Source organism: Plecotus auritus, assembly GCF_963455305.1.
Source record: "Plecotus auritus genome assembly, chromosome: 7".
Taxonomy (NCBI): Eukaryota; Metazoa; Chordata; class Mammalia; order Chiroptera; family Vespertilionidae; genus Plecotus; species Plecotus auritus.
Genome location: NC_137774.1, coordinates 38,959,766 through 38,982,063, shown reverse-complemented (window position 1 = coordinate 38,982,063; position 22,298 = coordinate 38,959,766). Strand labels below are relative to the sequence as shown.

Below are 22,298 nucleotides of genomic sequence, written 5' to 3'. Positions count from 1 at the left end.
TTGGATTTTGTTGAATTTTCTTTAATATCCTTAAGTATAAAATGTAAAGGAAGTAAAAATCACTCCAGGTCCTGTTTACATTTTCGTGAAAATTCTTCCAATTTTGTTTTCTTACTAAATTATTTTTATTCACTCAATGTGCTGGTGAACATACTCTGTAAATATTTTCATCATTTTTAATGGATGCATGCTATTACATTTTATGATTGCATCAGATATATTTTTAATCAATATTGTGATGATAATATTTAGCTTTTTTCCTGTTTTTCCTACTACAGACAATGAATCAGTAAATGTCTTTGTACATTATTTTTGGATATATTTCTAGGTACATTCAAAGGGAAGCACACTTCATTTTTATACATATTGCCAGAGTGTCGCTCTGGAGTGCCTCAGAGCAGCATGCCATTTGGTAAAGCCAGCATCCACTCTATTCTATCCACTGGGATTTTGTCTCTCAGGGCCAGACAGCAAAACAAAGGCACCAACTCAGCAAACTCTTTGAATGCCAACTGACAAATGCATTTGCAGAGCATGCCATGTGCTTCTCTGGGCACTTGAAGAAAAATGTCAAGGGAAGTCTCAGGGTCCTTGCCCCCAGTCAAAGATTCAAGGGATCACTTTAATCCACAGCCATTTATTGATACCTAATGGGTGTCTACTGCTGCCCTGGGCACCTAGGCACAGGCTACCAGACATGGTAGAAGTTTGGTCCCCAGATCTCCTGGGACCAGGTCAGAAACTTGTGCAAAGGCGAAATAACAGGACGTGTTAACCTGGATTATCTCTGAACCCAGAGATAAGACCAGGCTCCATGGAGCCCCCAGGGAAAGGAGGAACTAGGGTGAGAGGGAGCATCAGGAGCACCCACCAGGTCAGGCATGAGACTGCCTCAGTGCAACCATCTGTGCCCTCACTAATGCGGCTCCAGGGAGGTTCTGCCTCCTCCTCCCTCCAGGTTCCTTGACTCAGATGCTGCATTAATCACTAGGAAGGTCTCTGCCATCCAGGTCAACCCACTTAGTGGGTAAAAGTTGGATTATTTGGAAAGTTTCTCAGAAAACCTATTCCCCATCCCAGACATGGGTCTCCACAGGGCGAAGGAAAATAATGGGTAGGGAGGAGGGTGGTTGCTGTTTTGATTTTTGTTTTCTTGGTTCAGGTCTCCGTAAATCATATGCCTCAATTCATGACACCTCGTCACCACCATTCCTTGCAAGATATCTTCTTAATATTATTGTCTTTTATTACATCGAATCTCCATTCCCTTCTCCCTCCACAAAGGTAGCCACTTAAAAATAGGTATTGCACTTGAATAATTCATGTCTTTGTATGCTTGTGTGTTTTATATACACACAGTGTTGTGCTATAAACCCCATAGTGTTTCTTACTTTCTGAGCTAACATTATAATTTTTATGATCCACTCTGCTTGCTGTGTGGATACTCAAATACCTGCTTCTTTTATCTTTTTCCAAACCATTCTCTCTATACACAGATGAATTTTCTTACTCTAAATCAAACCCTATCTATTTCTTGCTCAAAGCATTTAAAGAACTTCCCATTACAATTAAAAATAAAGGAAACTAGCCTATGAGGTCTACTTGTTGGCTCCTACATACATCTCCAACCTCAACCAGTGTCCTTCTCCTTCTTCTGCTCCCCACACTTCAGCCATACTGGCTTTCACTCAGTTTGTGGAATTCACAAAGCTCTTTCATCTCAGAGCCTTTGCCTTCTCCCCCTCCCCCACCTCATCTCTTGGAAGGGCTTCCTCGTTCTCAGCCTTCAAGCCTCTCCTAACTGTGGACACTGGTGCAGCCCTTTTGGAGAGACCTTGGCAATATTAGTCATCTTGCGCCAGGCTCCCTGGAGGCAGTGACTCCTGGGAACTGGGACAGAGTTTAGTGAAGGAGTGACCGCAGAAGGAGAAGATGGAGGGAGGTGAGCAGAGATGTGGACTCAACACCTTACGTTCAGCCTGGTCTTAAGAGGAAATCTGGGACAGGAATGGTACCCATTGAATGAGTCCCATTGGAGGTAAGGAGCCAGGCTTGTCTACCCAGTGCCAGTCATTACTGGCCTCTGGCTGAGCCTACATCCCAGGGCAGTAGAGGGGGAGCACCTACCCCCTCTGGACAGGGAAAGGGCAGTCAGGAGCCATGAGCAGCCAACATCCAAGCAGCTGGGAGGCGGGGATGGCTGAACCAGCCAGTGAAGTTGCACCCACTAGTAAAAACTAAGGCATACATGGCCTTTCTGCTAGAAGTTCATTCTTAGCAACATACTCTAGAGAACCTTCATTCACGTGCCCATGAAGAAGGATACAAGAAGTCAATTTTAGCATTGTTTATGATGGTGGAAATCTAAAGATAACCTAAATGTCCTTCAACAAGAGAATAAAGTAATCATAGTAAATACCTAGTAAAGCGGTAAAAGTAGTGGACTTGAGTATGTGTAGCAACGTGGACAAATCTCATAAAGCATGGTTTGAGTGAAAAACCAACACTAAATATAACTTGTGTCTACACAACTTTCGAGTAAAATTATAGAAACCGACTTAAGGACAAGCACAAAGTGGATGATAGTAACTAGATCTGGGGAAGGAAAAACTGGGATGGAATCAGGAGTTCAACTGTCTCCCAACTCTCACCCTAATGTTCTATTTAAAGACACACAGGAATGGCAGCATTTTAAGATTCAGTAGTAACACAGGTGATCATAATTTATTCTACATATATTTTATTCTTTTACATTTAATCCATAATATTCACACTTTAAAATTATAAAAAATATTTATGTGGCTATATGTACACCTACAGTGATACTTTTTGTTTTTCCTGCATTATCATTTTACATGCAAATAACAACAGAAACAAGTACACGGATGATCCATTTTCCTTTTTTAGGCTCCATCACAACACCTTGCCACGTTTCATCATGACACATGAGTTTGTTAGCCATGCTGTTCATATACAATATGATTAACATCGCAGAAGGATGTTTATGTCAGTGGAAAAATACTCATAAAAAGGCTAATGTTTTTGAGAGGGAATTGATAGGATAAGGTTTGGAAACCCACTTATTCCAGCTGTCTCTTTGCTATGTATTCTATAAAATATTTCCAGTGGTCCATTCCCACCCAGTGATGCTGATCAGAAGAACCAGGTTCAAATGAAACTAAAGCAGTCATATTTTTGTGCAAAAAGTTAAAATTTAAAGTTATCAAGACTGCATTATAAAATTTACAAAAGCCTCCATTAATCAAAAAAGGGGGGATAGTAGGGTAATATCATGTAAGGAAAAATATCCTATAAGTAAATTACATCTAGAAAATTTTTACTTTACAAAATTAATTTCTATTTGTAATGCTAACAGCAAAACACACATGGTGTCTAAATAAGACAAAGGAAAATCGTCTGGGCAAAAATAAAAAGGATCCCAAATCAATTATATAGAAAAGATTCCTTTATTAACTTTTGGTCGAGAATATGTTTGTATATTTTCAGAAAACAACTCCAAGACCATGTGGATTCCTGCAACAGAGAGGAATTGACAGGTCTGCTCCAACCATGAAGACAAGAGGAGAAACAGTCCAGAGATGGGAGACGCTGATGACGCCTTGCCACGCTAGCAGTCAGAAGCTGTGCGACGCAGCACTTGCCTTGGACCAAACCAGAGAGGATTGGACCTGTATTGCCACCATGTGCCCACCATCCAGATATCATTGCTGACATGTACACATAAGGAACTGTTTGACATTGAAACGGGGAATCAGAACTGTTGGACATTGAAATTGGGACTCAAACATTTATTTGTTATTTTATGTCTATTTCTAGTCTGCAGAGGCAAGATTTTTTAAAGGGAAGAAAGGGGGGAAAAATAGATACAGAAGCAAAGAAGCATTGAACAGACTGTCCAACTACAGTGGAAAGGCAGAGGAGGTTTTGGGGGGAGGGGGGCTGTAAGAGATCAACCGAAGGACTTGTACGCATGCATATAAGCATAACCAATGGATAAAAGACACTGGGGGGGGGCAGGTAAAGGCATGTACTGGGGGGAAGGGGAGGGTGGGGGGAGGTCAATGGGGGAAAAAAAGAGACATATGTACTACTATTTTTAATACTTCAAACAATTAAAAAAAATGTAAAAAAAAAAAAAAAAGGAAATAAAACAGCAGGGCATAAGAGATTGACAGTGAAAAAAAAAAGAACCAGGTTCATGCTCTTAGACTCTGGGGGGCTATATTTTGACACAGAAGCCCTGCTTTTCCCCTGTGTCCCAGCCGAGGAAATGTTATTCAAAAAGTGATCAGTTCAAGCTTGAGAATGAGAGGCCTATGTTATAGGTTCTCCTACAGCAGTGGTCAGCAAACCGCGGCTCGCGAGCCACATGCGGGTCTTTGGCCTTGAGTGTGGCTCTTCCACAAAATGCCACGTGCGGGTGTGCACGTACAGTGCAATTGAAACTTCATGGCCCATGCGCAGAAGTCGGTTTTCGGCCTGGGTGAATCTATTTTGAAGAAGTGGCATTAGAAGAAATTTAAGTTTAAAAAATTTGGCTCTCAAAAGAAATTTCAATCGTTGTACTATTGATATTTGGCTCTGTTGACTAATGGGTTTGCCGACCACTGTCCTACGGTGATTCTTCATGTTCTTTGGACTTAGCATAATTATATATGTGAATATTCAAATATCTAAGAGCATATTTAATTTTAATTTTGCTAAGTACTTATAGATGGGCCTCCTGGGTGCCTGTACTAGTTTACAGTCCCATCAGTCCACGATGTTTCCATTTGTCCCATAGACTCACCAACACTTGGCATCATCACATTCTAATCATCATGCAGATTGGTGTAAAGAGCGCCTCATTACTTCTCTGACTACAAGTGCAATTTAATGTCTCTTCATATCTTGTTAACGTTTTGGGTTTCCCTTTATGAAATTCCCTTTTCATATACTCTACCCATTTTTTATGTGACAGACATTTCTTAAAAACTCTAGATATTAATCCCAACAAGGGATTTCAGAGAAAGCTTGCAAGTTTTAAGATGGAGCTCCTATAGGCATTTGTGCTCAGGTTTTTGAGTGGATGAAAGTTTCCATTTCTCTGGGATAAGTGCCCAGGAGTGCAATAGCTGGGTTGTGCGGTAGTTGCATGTTTAGTTTTATAAGAAACAACCAAACTGCTTTCCCCAGTGGCTGTAATGGTCTACATTCCCACCAGCCCTGAATGAGTGAGTTTCTCCACATCCTCACCAGCATCGAGTGTTATCACAGTCGTTTATTTTAGTTAGTCTCCTTGTGGTTTAATTAACCTTTTCCTAATGGCTTATGATGTTGAACTTTTCAAGTGCGCATGTGACATGTTATAGCCTCTTCAGTGAAGTGTCTGTTCATTTATTCCGTTTAATTCTCCAGTGAAACCACGTGGGCCTGGAAGCCCCTCATTAGAATGCTTTAACTACAAATTCAGTCTCTTTAATAGACTAGTCAGCGCATCACTTTCTTCTGAGGAAGGTTGTATAGTTTGTTTCTTTCCAGGAATCGGTCATTTCACCTAACCTGTTGGAACTATGTGCACAGCGCTCTTCTATTTCTTGGTCAGTCTGGCTAGAAATCTGTTTATTTTACCAATATTTCTAGAGAAGCAGTTTTCCAGTTTGTTGAGGGCTGTTTTGAAATTCTTTGTTTTACTGATTTCTGCCATTATGTTTTCCCCCTTCCTTGTTTCTATTGCTCTCTCTAATTTACTATTTGGAGACTTAGATCTCTCTTCACAGCTGTAATTCTTCCCTTAGAAGTCTATTTAAAACTAAAACTCTCTTCTATAGCTGCTTTGATTGGCAGCTTTTCTTTATTGTTTTTTAGTTGTGAGTATTCCATAATCTCACTCATGATTTCCTTTGAACTCAGGGTTTATGTAGAATATACTTCACTTCAGCTTCAGTTATACCTTCTTCAGTGTCCAGATATTTGGGAATTTTAAAGTTATCCTTTATAATTAACTTCTTACCTTAATGCATTATGTTAGAGAACACATATGCATCATGCATTATGCATTATGGTTCATGAACATGTCAATGGAGAACAAACATATATTTCTTCACTGAAATTTATTGAGACTTCCTATGTGGCATACTACGTGGTAATGATTTATTTTGTTTAAAAGACTGGGTATAATCTGTTAGTCTATGTATAACAAAGCAAACAATAACTTCCATTTGTCAAATTTTCTTCTGATTTTTAGAAAATCATTTATTGCTTCTCATTTAATAGGTCCTATTTCTTAAAGGAGGTTAAAAATTAACACATTCTATTTTGCAAGACAGGATGCTTTCCCTTAAGTTAAAACACATTCAGTTAAATGTATCCCTGTGGTTTCTTACACATGTCTATATTTTCCTCAGCAAGACACGCTCTTTAACATGCTGTCCCTCATCCACTACACAGTGCTGACACTAACTGGTATTTTAGAATTTTTTTCACACTTTTTCTGTATTCTTTTAGTCAAGAATAAACTTAGCATGGGGCCCCATTGCTCACTCCTGGGATTTTTGGTTCTGGCTTCACCCAGGACATGGACCCCTCATAGAATCTCTAATCTCTGTATCTAAGGAGAAAAGACCTTAGCCCAAGGCCTCGTGGAGAATCACAAATGAGATAGAGGCTTTGTCACGAGGAAGAGAAAATGGCCAATGAGCTCAACCACAGCCCGTACAGCAGACCTCTCCACTGTCCAGGCACCCAGACAGCGCTTTCCAGGGAGGACCCCACTGAGTCTCTACAATAAACCTGTGAGCTTGATCCTAAGCTCACCCCGTGTTTAGAGGCACAAGCACTCAGAGACACAAAGTGACCTGAAGGCTCACAGCAAGCAGGTGGCCAAGTGACCACTGTGCAGTGGAGGGGCAGGGTGCTCACCTGGTAAATAGATGGTCCCAGACCTGTTTGGTGGTACAAATGTTCTGTAATAACACAGAAATATGAGGGTGGAAGTGGAGTCCCTGCTCAGGAAGGCGGGCAGCTGGTATTCCACCAGTTTGTCTAGTCGGTGTTCCTGGAGGTCTGCACCATAGAGGTATTTTTTTAGGGAACCACGAGTGGGTGGTGCTAGGGCCACTGGGTGGTTGGCAGCTGGGGCCCAGGGCTGGGCTGACTGGCCTCCGTGTTCTGCTTAGGACTCCCCCATTGGGAGGCCAGCCCTTGGCATCTGACCACCAGCTCTGAGTTCTGTGGGGGCAGAGTCCTGGCTTCCAGGAAGGGCAGGTAGAGAAGGTGAGAGCCCTTCTCGCTGGGAGTGTTAGGGGTCCTGAGGCCAAACTCACCTCCCATGAGTCTCCAGCTCAGCACTGCCCGCCTGACCTCCCACCACCAGAGAGTTCTGGGTAATCAGCAGAGCAGTTGGGGGCTCCCACTGGGGGCACCACATTAGTTTCTGGGTTGTGAGCACATTCGCACTTAAGAAGGTTTCTTTTTGTGTTTCCAGGGTCGGTCTCTGTACTAAACTGAAACGTCCACAGAAAAGCAGCTGGGCCCTCCTGTGCTTGGCGTCAGCAGGGCCACAGGCAGGGCTGGAAGGTGGAGTCGGAGTGTCTGGAGTTGCAGATGGGGAAGTGCTGGACGTGGGAGGACCCCGGGCTGCCAGCTGGAAGAACTTCAGGTCATTCCACACCACACCTTTGATGAGGACCCGCAGCATGTTCTGCTGGTGCTGGCCCTGCGGACTAGGCAGCTTATGCCCTCCAGGCACTGGCTTTTGGACTCCACGACCTTGTCCTTGGTTTTCTTGGGCAAAAAGAGCACCTTCTTTTTCTTCTCCTTGGTGAGCACTGTCATGCACATGGTGGGTGTTGCTGCAGCCTCTCCCTTGCTGTGCAGCCTACTGACCTGGAGAGAGTGGAAGGTGCACTTGAGGGTGTTGTTGGTGGTAGACAGGTCTTTCTTCTTCGAGTCTCTCTTCCTGTCTGTGGGCTGGGCTGCAGTCCAGTAATCCACGTGCCGCTCCATCAGCTTCGTGCCATCGCCCTGGCTGGAGGTGGACAAGCCCCAGTCACTGACGGGGTGCAGAGTGGGGTGACAAGGCCTCATTGGCAACCAGAGGTATGGAGAGAGGGATGAACGAAAGCATGCTGCAGCCCAAGGGGGCCCATTATCTGAGTCTCCTGACATGTCTGAGGACTGTTGCACTATCCCAACTTTCACCCCCTCCCCGAAGGGAATGAACCATAAGGATTCCTCGTGGGGGCTCTTCTGCTTGTAGGAGAGCAGGGCTTCCTCGACGGGCAGCTGGTAGGCACAGTTGTTCCCATGATGTACTGTGTGATTCTCGTCACGATGTCCAGTGTGTCCTGCATGGCGCTCTGGGCCTCCAGCTTGTGGAACAGGTCCCGCCAGGCCAGGTCCTGGAAGAAGCTGTTGTAGAGGTAATGCATGGAGCCCAGGTGCCTGGCCACAGGGTGGGAACCCAGCGGGATGTCCAGGAAGTACATGTATCACAGCCAGTCCAGCATCTTGTAGGACAGCAGCTCCAGGAAGATGCGCAGCACAGCGCTGAAGTAGTTGTGCCCCTGCCACCAGTATCTTCACCGGCTTCGGGGGCTGGGAATTATAGTGACAGTATCTCTGTATCTGCCAGATGATGAAGATGAAGGCTGCCTGGACGTCAGCCATGAAGCAGGAGCACAGCAAGGCAGCGTGTGCCCTTGCAGGGTGTCCGAGGGGAACTGACCCTGCCAGTTGGAGGTGTTAACGAGGATGATGTTCTCCGGCAGCTGGTCATCAGAGATGAGGATGTGGTTCAGCTGGTTGTACGTGGTCTTCCTGGGGATCTGCAGCTGACTCCCTGAGTCCGGGCAGCGCTCATTGTCTAGGGCCCAGGCGTCCTCAAACTACAGCCCGCTGGCCACATGCGGCCCACCGAGACATTTATATGGCCCACCGGGTGCCGCTGCCTGTCCTGCTTAGCAGCCGACTCGTCCCAGGCCCGCAGTGAGCATAGGAATTTGTTCATAGTTTTTTTTTAAACCATAGTCCGGCCCTCCAATGGTCAGAGGGACAGTGAACTGGCCCCCTGTTTAAAAAGTTTGAGGACCCTGGTAGGCTGTTGACCTGCTTGTTCTGTGGCTGTGCCGTCTGCCGCTCCTTCAGGTACCTGCCCCAGTCATGGTGGCTGGGATGCTTCCCCTTGGCCTTGGTGGAGGGGATGATGAGAGCTTCGGTCTTGGTGATGCACCCACTGGGCAGTAGCTTCTTGGTGAGCATGTCCAGGGCTGAGGTCTCTACCTCGGGGCTGTCCTTGGGCCGTGCTGGCTGCTGCCCTGGGTGGGCATGCTCTGAGGCGCTAAGTGGGAGACACTGTCACTTGGCTATTGCTGCCTGGGCTTGGTCTTCTCGGGCACTGCGGCCAGACTAGGAGGCTCCTTTGTTTTGTTAACCTTCACTGGAGGTTATTTTTCCACTGATTTTTTAGAAAGTTGAAGCGAGGGGGAGAGACAGAGAAGGAGAGAAGTATCAATGTGAGAGAGACACATGGATTGGTTGCCTCCTGCATGTGCCATGACCAGGGCTGGAGATCAAGCCTGTAATCGAGACAGGTGTGCCCTTGACCAGAATTGAACCCGGGACCCTTTAGTCCATGGGCCAACACATTAGCCCTCAGTGAAACCTACCAGGCTTGGAAGCTCCTCTTGGAGCTGGGCACCATGGATGCTCCCCATGTCCATTTTCGAACTGAAATATGACAGGCCTTCTCAGTATGGCCAGAGCTTAGGCTTGATGGTACTGAGAAGGCTGTCATCTTCCTCCCTGTCTAGGCTACTGTCGCTGGTTCTCCAGCATCTTAGACAGAAGGTACAGGTCCTCCTCCATTCGGGGACATGATCTGCAGGGTCCTGCTCTGAGTGTAGGACCTCCTCTGACACTTGGGCCCTGCTCAGCCACGCCATGACATTCTGATTTAAATTTGGATGCCTTGTCATGGACATGGTTGTGACTTTCAATAGTCGCTGCTAAGTGGGCTCCCTCATGTCAAAGTCGTCCTGGTCTGGGTCCTACCCATGGGCGGCATCTTCACTGGCCTCCTGCTCTGAGAAGCTCTCATACTCCTCCTTTGAGTAGTGATCTGTGGACTTGGCCTTGGGCCGGCCTGCATGGCACTGTCCTCATGCAAGTCATGGAGAAGGTACAGGCCCAGGAGACCTTGGGGTTGAGGGTGCTGTGGGCCACCGTGTTCCAAACACTATCGATGGGCTATTTGATGCCTGAGGCTCATGTGTTCTCTCACACTTTGGCCAGTTTTGCAGGCTACTGTTGGTTCCGGGCCCTGTGGATGCTCCCCATCTTTGTCTGTGAGCTGGAGTGTGCCAAGCCTTCAAAGTACAGCCTGAGCTTGGGCTTGGGAGTGCTGAGGGTGCTGTTATCATCCTCCATGTCTGGGTCACTGTCTCTGGAGTTTTCTAGTGTGTCGAATAGAAGGTCGAGATCCTCCTCCAACCTGGGGACATGCTCGAGTCCACAACCTCCTCTGACACTTTGAACTTGCCCAGCCATGCCACGACTTTCTCCTTGATATTTTGTGGCCTGGTAATGGACGTCTTTCCTAATATCCATGGCCTCTGCTTCTTGGGCATCCCCATGACAATGCCCTCCTCAGCCCGGTCTAGGCCATGGGTGGCATTGTTGCTGGCCTGTTGTTCAGATGAGAAGCTCTGATATACCCCCTTGGAGTAGTTAACCCTTGACTTGGCCTTGCATCTGGCCTGTATAGCACTGTCCTCTTGGAGGATGGGCTGGCTGACAGGGAGCAGATCCACATCTCAGCCACTTTGGCAGAAGCCTCCTTGATGCTGCTGCAGAGGCACAGCCCCTGGCCACCCTTGAGGGGTTGCTGCCTGACCTCGGCCATGTGGATGGTGCCCACAGGGAGTGTCTTGTAGCTCCAGATGATCTGGTTCTTTTTTTTTTTTTTTTTTTTTTTTAAATATATTTTATTGATTTTTTTACAGAGAGGAAAGGAGAGGGATAGAGAGTTAGAAACATCGATGAGAGAGAAACATCGATCAGCTGCCTCCTGCACACCTCCTACTGGGGATGTGCCCGCAACCAAGTTACGTGCCCTTGACCGGAATCGAACCCGGGACCTCTCAGTCCGCAGGCCGACGCTCTATCCACTGAGCCAAACCGGTTTTGGCCAGATGATCTGGTTCTTAAAGCGCTTCCTCCAGTGCACAGGACCTGTAGCTTGTTGTAGCTTGTTGTCTTCTCCCGAGGAAGTTGGGGTCTTGCAGTGAGGTCAGCCCCAGGTCTGTCTCCAGTTGTCCACTAGGGAACAGCACACTCTCATAGGATGTGCTTGTAGCCCTGCATTTTCATGGTGATCACCATTGATATGAGGTTGGAGCCCTGTATCTTCATGGCAATCACCATGGAGATGAAGTCCTTCTCGAGCTCTTTGAAGACCACCATCTTCACTAAGGTCAGGTTGCACAACCTGGGCACGAATCTGAGGCTGGGGCTGTCCAACTCCTGGGTAGCAAACAGGTTCTTGGGCATTGATGTGTTGAGCCTGGGCACGGGGCTTGGGGTGCAGGGTGTTGTGGAGACCAGGACTGTGGGCATCAAGGAAGCTGCAGCTGCTTGCCCCATGCAGGTCCTTTCTGTATTCTGGGGTGATAGTTTCTCTTCCTGTGTTGGGACAGAAGAGAGACATTCCATCAGGGGCAGCTTATGAAGGTGGCTTGGGGGCTATAGTTCAGACCGAACCCCTAAGCACTCAGTTATTATTGTCAGGAGGTGGGACACGAGTGATCCAAGGACAGCGTATGCGAAAAGGGACCACATGCTCACTGACTAGCTCAGGGAAGGCCTGTGCGGTGTTCTTGCAAACTCAGAGACCTAAAGTTATTACAAAGGATGTTCTGAAATGAAAACTTTTAAGCTAAATGCAGTTTATGGTGGGTAGTCATGTCCTAGGCTGGCATCTTCCCTGACAAAGGTCAATCTTTACCTTAACTGAGCCTGTCTATTGTCTATTGGCATCTACAATAACATATCTTTGGAATGTCAAAGGAATTTCCCTTTTTCCGGACCCCTCAAAGCATAGACAATGCTCTGTGGAGACCACAAATGCCCTCATTGTACCCTAGATAATTGGTGACTTGAAACTCTCCTATATCCACCTATGTAAAAGAAATATGTCTGTGTCATTTTAATGTTTATCCAGTCACATAGAATTCCCCACTTTGATTTCTCTGGGACCCTAATGTATCACCACTGGATTTCATGTTACCAACATACATCTCCTGTTTTAATTGAAATGTATAAAATAAGATGAACAACCGCCATTCTCCAGAGCATTCTCTCAATCTGCTGAGATTTTCTTCCCACCAATTGTTGACAGCTGGACTTAAATAAACTCACAAAAATTCTTCACAAGTTTGAGTGTTTCTTACTTTGACACTTACTTGGCATAGTGGGTTAGGATTCCAAAGAACCCGCTCCACCCCCCTCCTGGACCAAACTGTGGACCCGGTGCTAGGATTCAACAAAAAATCCATTGAACCCACTGGTTCCCCACCCATCAGGTGAACCTGGGTGAATTGTGTCTTAGATCTAGGACTTACCCTCTATGGTCATAGAGGGTTTGATTTATTTGAGCTGTATTTTTTTTTAATATATTTTATTGATATTTTACAGAGAGGAAGGGAGAGGGATAGAGAGCTAGAAACATCGATGAGAGAGAAACATCGATCAGCTGCCTCCTGCACACCTCCCACTGGGGATGTGCCCGCAACCAAGGTACATGCCCTTAACCGGAATCGAACCCGGAATCCTTCAGTCCGCAGGCCGACGCTCTATCCACTGAGCCAAACCGGTTTCGGCCTGAGCTGTATTTTTAAATACTCCAGGTGTAACTAAGATTAAGGGTTGAGGGAACTTAGGCTAAGACAAGACAGAAGGAACAATGGGTGCCTGGTTTTATACTGTGGTTTTCCAATTGGAATTGCTTTCTGAGAATCTGAGAAAAATTAACCTTTGCTGTATAAATTAAAGTTGAACTCGATCAGCTCCAAAAATACAGGGGCATGTCCTCCCTCCAGCCTGAATATCGGGTATTCTCAGGTGACTAAGAATCTCTGTGGAGGTGTCAGGTCATTCCTCATGACATGCAGGGGCCCCAAAGCAAAGATTTCAACTCAACTGCAATTAAAGTGACTGGTTCTGGTGGGGGAGCACCCATAAGTTTTGGTCAACTAGTTCCCTGAACCCTCTGGTTGTTTTAGACAGCAGGGAGATAAACCAAGGCAAATAAGAGGGTTGAATGTGACTTGAGGGGTGAGAGCCTCATGGAGCTCAACCATAAGCAATGCATGTTGACCAGCTACATTATATAACAATCCTAGAAAATTTGCTCAGATTCTGCAGATATCAGAAAAACAAACAAACAAAACAACAACAATAACACACACACACACACACACACACACCCCCACACACACACACAACTACAAAACAACAAAAACAAAACACACCTAAAATTAACATGGGATTGTGCCTCCAAGGCCAGGAGATGCCAGATCCCAGCCCTCATTAATACTCCTGATAGGAAGCTTTTACTTGCAAGTGTTTTACAGAAATGGGAAGATTTAACTAGAAAATATTCTACTAAAAATGGCCAAAATGCAGTTTTATTTGCGTGCCTAATTTAATTTTTGGCATGCAAGAAAAATGCCAGGTCTAACATTAAACTGAATGAATGAATGGAAGCATATCTTGATTTGGAAATGAGGAGATTCTAAGGAGAAGCACATATAAATTCTTTTTTAAAAAATTAAGGAATTAGAAATTTTAGAGACTGTCTCTGAACTCTTCCAAAGCTAATGAATGCCAACACCCTATTCTTCCGCCTTCTCTAGTTCCACCACTACATCCTTCGCCCTTTCCCTCCCTTCTTCCTTCCCCTTCAGTCCCCTCCACTACCACTCCCCACTGACTTAAGGAATAATGAGAATAGGAATTCCAACAGCTTCCTTTGGAGAAAAGCTTGTCTCAGCAAAAGAGGAACCAGCAATTGTTCCTGATTTTCTCAATGACCCTGATGGGTTCACAAAGACATTTAACTGTTAGAACATGTAATCCTGGCTATTCTAACCAATTCCAATGGATATAGCTAATGGTTTCTGCCAGCAAATGCAACACAATTTCTAAATAAGGTTTGCAAGGAAATTCCTGTAGCGAAGTCTGTCCACTGTTAGAATCATAGAAAACTGAAATAGGATGTAGAAAAAGGAAAAAAAAAAAAAAAACACAAAACAACCATAGGGTTGACCCAAGGGTGTTTCTCCTTCTCACTGATAGTTTGGGAGAAGTGAAAATGATCATAGAAAGGGAAGCCACTAAGACCCCTGTAGATACTGGGGCTACTTTATTTGTTCCTAACCACATCCAACTAAAAGGAATTTTTATTTTATTTTATTATTCTTTTTATTGTTTAAAGTATTACATATGTTTCCTTTTCCCCCGCCATGGGTCCCTCCCCAGCCACTCCCAACCCCTTGTGCATGCTCCCACACCCCCAGTGTCTGTGTCCATTGGTCAGAGTAAAGCTTCTGTGTAAATGGCAGGAATATTTAACCAATGTCTGTTTTTAATCAAAACCTGTTTCCAACTAGGGAATGTTATAGCAATATTAGCAAATATATATCTTTGCTAATAAAATCTGCCCCAATTCAACTGATAGGGAGAAGTGTTTTGTTTCTTAATTTGTTTTATGAAATCAGTGATAACCCACACTTGCTTTTTACAGAAGGGTAATATGCATTTAGAAATAAATGAACAAGATACCGAACCCAACAGAGCCTCAGATGAATCCAGTAGGGTGTCCTTAAAGTTGGGGTCCTGGCTGCAACCAGGTTTCCTCAGGGGCTCTGGAAAAGGATCTGCTGGTGGAGTCATGCACAGACATGGAGAGGCATGGGGGAGATGGTGAGCATTCAGCAGGCAAGATGGGCATTTGGCCAACATTTGTCTGAAAAGGAGCCCAGAGTTGGAACCACATACATGCACCTCTGTCCTATACCCACCCAGGGGGGAGGGAGCTGGGCCCCTTTGTTCTGAGCTCAGGCTTATGCAGTTCTGAACCCAATCCTCAATGGAAAATGAGGAAACTGATGTCCATAGAGTGGTAGATGTTACCCAATGTCCATGACATTCAGAGCCCAGAGTTCAGGAGTGTTCAGACCTTCCAGGCCAAGGATCCCACCTCTCCAACAGAGTTGGTCTTGACATTAGAAATCCTGACATACTGGGAAGCTCCTGCCTATTCTTCTGTATCTAGGGCCTAGGGTGGGAGGGAGGGGGTGCTTTGTTCTGGGATCCAGAAAGAGCACTAGCTCTTTTTTTATTTTTTTCCAAAGAGGAATTTTTATTTTATTATTTTTTTATTGTTTAAAGTATTATATATGTTTCCATTTCCCCTCATGGACCCCGGCGCAGGCACTCCCACCCGCTAGCACATGCTCCCATACCCCCAGTGTCTGTGTCCATTGGTTATGCCTATATGCATGCATACACGTCCTTTGGTTGAACTCTTACTCTCCCCCAGCCCCCCACACACTCTCCCCTGCCTTCCCATTGAGATTTGAGAATCGGTTCGATGCTTCTCTGTCTCTGGATCTATTTTTGTTCATCAGTTTATGTTGTTCATTATATTCCACAAATGAGTGAGATCCTGTGATATTTATTTTTCTCCGACTGGCTTATTTTGCTTAGCATAATGCTTGCCATGTCCATCCAAGCTGTTGTGAATGGTAAGAGTTCTTTCTTTTTTCACAGCAGCACAGTATTCGATTGTGCAGGTGTACCACAGTTTTTTATCCACTCATCTGCTGATGGGCACTTAGCTGTTTCCAAATCTTAGCTATTGTGCTGCTATGAATATATGGGTGCATATATGCTTTCTGATTGTTGTTTCTGATTTCTTGGGATATATTCCTAGAAGTGGAATTACTGGGTCAAATGGGAGTTCCATTTTTAATTTTTTAAACAAACTCCATACTGTTTTCCACATTGGCTGCACCAATCTGCATTCCCACCAGCAGTGCACAAGGGTTCCTTTTCCTCCACATCCTCACCAGTATTTGTCCTTTCTTGATTTGTTGATGATAGCCACTCTGACAGGTGTGATGGTATCTCATTGTGGTTTTTTTTTTAATATATTTTTATTGATTTCAGAGAGGAATAGAAACATCAATGATGAGAGAATCATTGATTGGTTGCCTCCTGCACACCCACTATTGGGGATCGATCCCCCACCCTGGGCATGTGCCCTTAACTGCAATAGAACCCTGGACCTTTCAGTCCGCAGGCCGACACTCTATCCACTGAGCCAAACCGGCTAGGGCACTCATTGTTGTTTTGATTTGCATCTCTTGGATGATTAGTGGCTTTGAGCATATTTTCATAAGGACAAGAGACATATGAAAACAGAATTTTTTTTCTTGTGACTAATAAAAAGAATTTTATTAAACTCACTGAAGTCACATGTCCACATACAACCATCATCACTGTGGTCTGGCCAGTGAGATGTGCTGATACCTCCACTCTGGGGCCCTGAACCACACACCCCAGAACCACCTGGATGTGGAAATTGGCAGCTGTTAGAAAGGGGGAAATGGAAGTCATGTCCACCACAGGCCATTTCAAATAAAACATTGACTTCTGGTTCCCACTCTGACATATAAGAGCTTGGAAGTCCTTACGCTCATTCTTACAATAAAAAAAAAAAAAAAAAAAAAAAAAAGATGAACAATCCAAAAAACAGAAACTCTTTTTCAATCCATCTGAAATTAACTATGACTGTGAAGTACAATACAAGCTAGCCTATCTTCCTGATAAGATGGAAAACATCTTTTCCACTCAAAGTGAGAGACAAAATAAAAAAGCATAAGAGAAGACAGATCTGAACACATCAAAATGTAACACCTCTATTTGGCAAAACACACATCAAATTGAGACAAATGGTAAGCTAGAGAAACCATTTGCAAGTTACATGGCAAAAAGGTGATATCCATAACAGTTCAGATTTCCTAGCAATCCAATGGAAAAGAAGACAAAGGGTCTCAAACCGAAATTCCAAAACAAGGAATAGGCCAAAAAAGCATGTAAAAGATATCCAACTGCAGTTTAAACCAGAATGAACAATTCAAATGAAAATATTGCTCTTTCTCACCCTGGACAGGGTGCCTCATCAGTTGGTTGGGGAGTCATCCCATACACCAAAAGGTTGCAGGTTTGATTCCCGGTCAGGACACATACCTAGGTTGTGGGTTCTGAAAATGTTCTGGAACTAGAGAGTGTTTGTGATGTTATGGAACAGTTGCAAAAAATTGTGAATGTACTTGATGTTGGAATTTATACTTGGAAGGATCAAAGAACTAAAATTTATATAATTTAAATTTATTTTAATATAATATTTAAAATACATTTTATTTTACTCAATAGTATAAGGAAAATGCACTAAAGTTCTAAGTATGTGTAAGATAAACACAAAAATGTTTTAAATTGCTATTATTGGGGAGGGGAAGCCCTCTCTGCCATGGCAGCTGAAACAGGCTGCCGCCCAGGACCTGGGACCACAGGCCTCGCAGGAGCTGAGGCGAGTTGCTCACAAGCTGAGGTGGGTCCACATCTGAAAATTCAGTGACAGCTGTGCCTGGAGCCTGCTCTGGCTCTGGAGACGGCACCAGAGTTGGCGTTTCCTCTTTAGGTATTTCTTCATCTTATTCTGGAGCTGCTTCTAGAGATCCAGGAAGAGAATATGTTACACCATGACTGCCTTTTGTGTACCTTCCAAGGAAGGGAACCTCCCATCTCCATCACTAAAATCCCAGTTCAAACCCAAACCCAGGAAGTCCTCCAGACTGCAGGCCATGGGCACTGACCTGAGCAACTCTGTGCTCCTGCCTAACCCCAGCCTCTGGGAGCTCTTCTCTGTGTGGTCCAGCCCCATCCCACCCCCTCACACACACCACCCTCTCTGACTCCGCCTCCTTCTGTGTCTCAGCCTCAGTGGGCTCAGGTGCTCCAGCTGTGAGGGAGATACTGGGCCTGGTTTGGCAGGTCTGGGACTGGAAAGGTGAGCTCTATGGAGGCCAAAAGCGTGATCAGGCTGGGAAATTCTGGTGGCCGATAAAAATCTTGAGGGTACTGGTCCAGCCAGATGCCCAGAGTGCAGGAGATGGCCCTGGGGAGAGAGAGAGGTGGACAGCAGGGTCTGAGGCCTGGCCTTTCATTCCACATGGCCCTCCCAGAGCACCACTCAGAGAGACTGGGGTCCTGTGCCTGCTGCTCCTGCCCATCCAGAAGCCAGACCTACTCCTTGTCCACCTTCAACCTGGCAGTCCTGGCAGAGACGCGCCTGGTCACCCAGGAGGGGCTGGCAGAAAGCCCTCCTAACTGACAGCTCTGGATCAATGAGGGAACCACTTGTACCCCTTCTTCATGGGAACCTGACATGCTCTCTCAGTGTCCCTGTTCCCTCCCCCTACCCTCCCACCCAAATGTCAACTCCATGAGGACAGGGAGGGCTGGTGTCTGCTCTGTTCATGTCACTCATTGGCAAACAGTAGGTGCTCCAGGAATAGCTGACCAATGAGCGAACAAAGAAAAACCGTCTCCACCTCTGCCGACCCAGAGACCTCCTAACACCTCAGACTTTGGATCCTGGACCTACATGCTGCCCAATTTACTAGCTGCCTGATTCACTAGCTGCCTGTGGGGTTCTTCTCCTCCCGTTGACATTTACCTCCCATGGGTAGAGAGCAACAGCCACACTGCCACTGAGGAGGTTCTACAGATTAGTGAGCAAGGTCCCTGGATAGGGGTGCAGGCAGGGCTGGGATTAGGAGTGGACGGGTATGAATTTTCTGAGGGGCTCACTCTGTCCACTGACCTCCCCACTCGCCCACACCACCCATATCCACATGCACAGCTCTCTGATTCATGTCCTTTTCTCTAGGAGAAGCCCTCAGACCTCTGCCCTCTTGCAGAAATCCCACCATGAGTGGGATCCAGGGTTCTGCCAGCACCTTGAATTCACACTTTCCATACTCCTCTCCTGGCTCTGACCCAAAACTGACTCACGTTTTCTGCTGGAACAGAGGTCCACCGTCCTCTTCACAGTACGGGAAGATGCGCCATAGGTAGAGGAGGCCAGGATGATGTCACATCGGCTGTCCTGTGGACACTATGAGCCTGTGACTGAATCGCTGAGCCAACTGCAGAATCGCTCCCGATTAGAAGGAAGCTCTGCAGTGCAGGCTTGGGGTCTGCTCTGAGCACTGGATATGGTCAATGCCTAGAGACATGTCTGTACCTGGCAGACTTCTCATATATTTGCTGAGTGAGTGAGCCCAAACCAGCCCCATCTCAGATATCTGGGTGAGCCTGGGCCCCACTGCTCACCCCTGGGGTTTCTGATCTGGCTTCACCCAGGACAGGGACCCATAATGGAATTTCCAAACTCTTTATCTAATGAAAAAAGTGCTTAGCCCTAGGCCTTGAGGAGAATCACGAATTTGGCAGAGACTTTGTCAATAGTAAGAGAAAATGACCAATTGGCTCAAACACAGCCCCTCCAGCAGACATCTCCACTGTCCAGACACCCAGAGGCACCCCACTGAGACCCTACAATAACCTATTGGGCCTCATTTCTCCCCATGTTCCGAGGAACAAAGACTCAGAGACATGCAGTGACCTGAAGTTTCACAGAAAACAGGTGGTCAAATGACCACTGTGCTGTGCAGGGGCAGCAGCTCACCTGGTACATGGCTGGTCCCTCACCTGTTGTAGCAAATGCTCTATAATAACAACGAAAGGTGGGGACAAATGTGGGGTCCCTGCCCAGGAAGGTGGGCACCGGTTTTTGAGCCCAGGTGGTCAGTACCACACTGGTCCTTTGCTTTTCCTCTTCTGTTTTGCCTTGTGAGGAGGGAGTTTATTGGACACCAGAGAGGGTGGGACTGGGGCCACTGGGCTGGTTGCAGCTGGGCCCAGGGCTGGCTGACCGGCCTCCGTGTTCTGTCAGGTGCTCCCATGGGAGGCCAGCGCTGAGTCGGGCACACAGTGAGGCTGACTCCCCGGGAAGCAGAGTCCTGGCTTCCAGGAGGGGCAGGTCTTGACGGGAGAACCTTTCTCAATGACGGTTTCTGGGTCCTGAGGGCCATCACCTTCAATGATTGTCCAGCTCAACCCGTCTGCCTGACCCCCCACTCGCCAGAGTGTTCTGGGTAATAAGCAGAGCAGCTGGGGGCTCCCTGTGGGCTCCACCACGTTACTTTCCAGGTTGTGAGCTCATTCACACTGAAAAGGGTTCCACTTTGTGTTTCCAGAGTCTGTCTCGGTGCTAAACTGAAATGTGAACAGAAAATGCGGCTGGTCCTTCCCGGGCTTGGCCAGGGCAGGGGAAGGGCATGGGACGGGCAGGCTTGAAGGTGGGATTGGAGCGTCTGAAGATGCAGGTGGGGAAGTGCTTGACGTGGGAGCTTCACGTTGTTCCACTCCACGCCGTCGAAGAGGACCTGCAGTGTGTCCTGAGGGTGCTTGGCCCTGCAGATCAGGCGGCTGATGCCCTCCCGGCACTGGCTCTGGTACTCCACGTCCTTGTCCTTGGTTTTCCTGGGCAAACACATCACCTTCTTGTTGTTCTCCTTGTCCACAGTCATGGACCTGGAGGGCGTGGCTGCAGCCTCACCCCTGCTGGGCAGCCTGCTGAGCTGCAGAGACTGGAAGGTGCACTTGAGGGTGCTGTTGGCAGTAGCCTGGTCTTTGTTCTCGGTGTCTCTCTTCCTGTCTGTGGGCTGCCCTGCCGTCCAGTAATCCACCTGCAGCCCCATCAGCTCAGCACCAGCACCCTGGCTGGAGGAGGACTCGTCTCCACTCACAGAAGGGGAGGAGGGAAGGATGTGTGAGGCCTCCTTGTTTGCCACAGACCTGTGTGGCGGGGTGGACGACAGCACGCTAGAGCCCAAGTGGGCCACATAATCTCAGTGTCCTGATGCGACCCAGAATGGTCCCACAATTCCAGTTCCACCACCCCCACAAAGGGAATGATGGTCAAGGACTCCTCATTGGGGCTCTTCTGTTTGTAGGTGAGTGTGGCCTCCACGATGAGCAGTTGGTGGGCACAATTGGCCCCTGAGACGTACTGTGTGATTCTCAACACCAAGCCCAGCGTGTCGTGGACAGCCCTGTGGGCCTCCTTGTAGAACAGGTCCTTCCAGGCCAGGTCCTGGAAGAAGCTCTTGTAACAGTAACGCACGGAGCCCAGGTACCTGGCCACAGTGTGGGAACCCATCAGGATTACCAGGAAGCGAATGTAGCCCAGCCGGGAGGGGCGGGGGGGGGCAGATTGTAGGACAGCAGCTCTAGGAAGAGCCACAGCACAGCGCTGAAGTAGTGCAGTGCCCCTGCCACCACGATCTTCACAGGCTTCGGGGGCTGGGAATTGAGGTGACAGTACCTCTGTATCCACGAGATGATGGTGCTGAAGGCCGCCTGGACCTGAGCCTTGGAGCAGGTGCACACCCCGGGCAGCATGTGTTGCTGCAGAACTCAGACGGGAACTGCCCCTGCCAGTCGGAGGCGTTGAGGAGGAGGATGTTCTGGGGCAGCTGGTGTCAGAGATGAGGATGTGGTTCAGCTGGTCGTAAACCGTCTCCCTGGGGATCTGCAGGTGGCTCAGCGGGTTGGGGCAGTGCTTGTTGTCCAGGCTGTGGACCCACTTGTTCCTGGCTGTGCCTCCTGCTGCTCCTTCAGGAATGTGCTTCAGCCCCAGCAGCCCTCCTGCTCCTCTGGGATCTGGTGGAGGGGATGAGGAGAGACTCGGTCTTGGTGATGCGCCCACTGGTTGCTTGGGGCTCGTCTTCTCAGGCACATGGGTTGGACCTGGAGGCTCCTCCTGGCACTGGCACTGTGGATGCTCTATCTCTCCATGAGAGCTGGGCTGGGACATGTCTTCCAAGTATGGCCTGAGCCAGAGCTTCGGGGTCCTGAGGACACGCTCATGGGCCACTGTCCCTGGGGCTCCCTAGTGAGTCATACAGAAGATCCAGGTCCTCCACCTCAGGGACCTGCTCCGAAGACTCCTGCTCTGAGTCCAGGACCTCCTTCCACACTTGCACCCTGCGCAGCCACGCCCCAACTTTCTTGTTGGCATCTTGTTGCCTGGTCATGAATGGCGATCTTACTTCTCCTTGGCGCTGCTTTTTGGGTGACTCAAAGTCAAAGTCCTCCTCCTCCTG

At 47.2% G+C, this 22,298-nt stretch overlaps 1 pseudogene across 1 annotated transcript in view; it reads right to left on the bottom strand.

Annotated features, from left to right (window-relative positions):
- Positions 1-7,550: 7,550 nt before the first annotated feature.
- Positions 7,551-22,298, bottom strand: part of LOC308252559 (phosphofurin acidic cluster sorting protein 2-like) — a 36,121-nt pseudogene continuing 21,373 nt past the window's right edge. Inside the window, exons 4-6 of the transcript in view lie at positions 10,307-10,894; positions 9,109-9,340; positions 7,551-8,888 (exon numbers count right to left, since the gene is read on the bottom strand). The product of the transcript in view is annotated as a phosphofurin acidic cluster sorting protein 2-like (transcript). The remainder of the gene's footprint in view (positions 8,889-9,108; positions 9,341-10,306; positions 10,895-22,298) is intronic.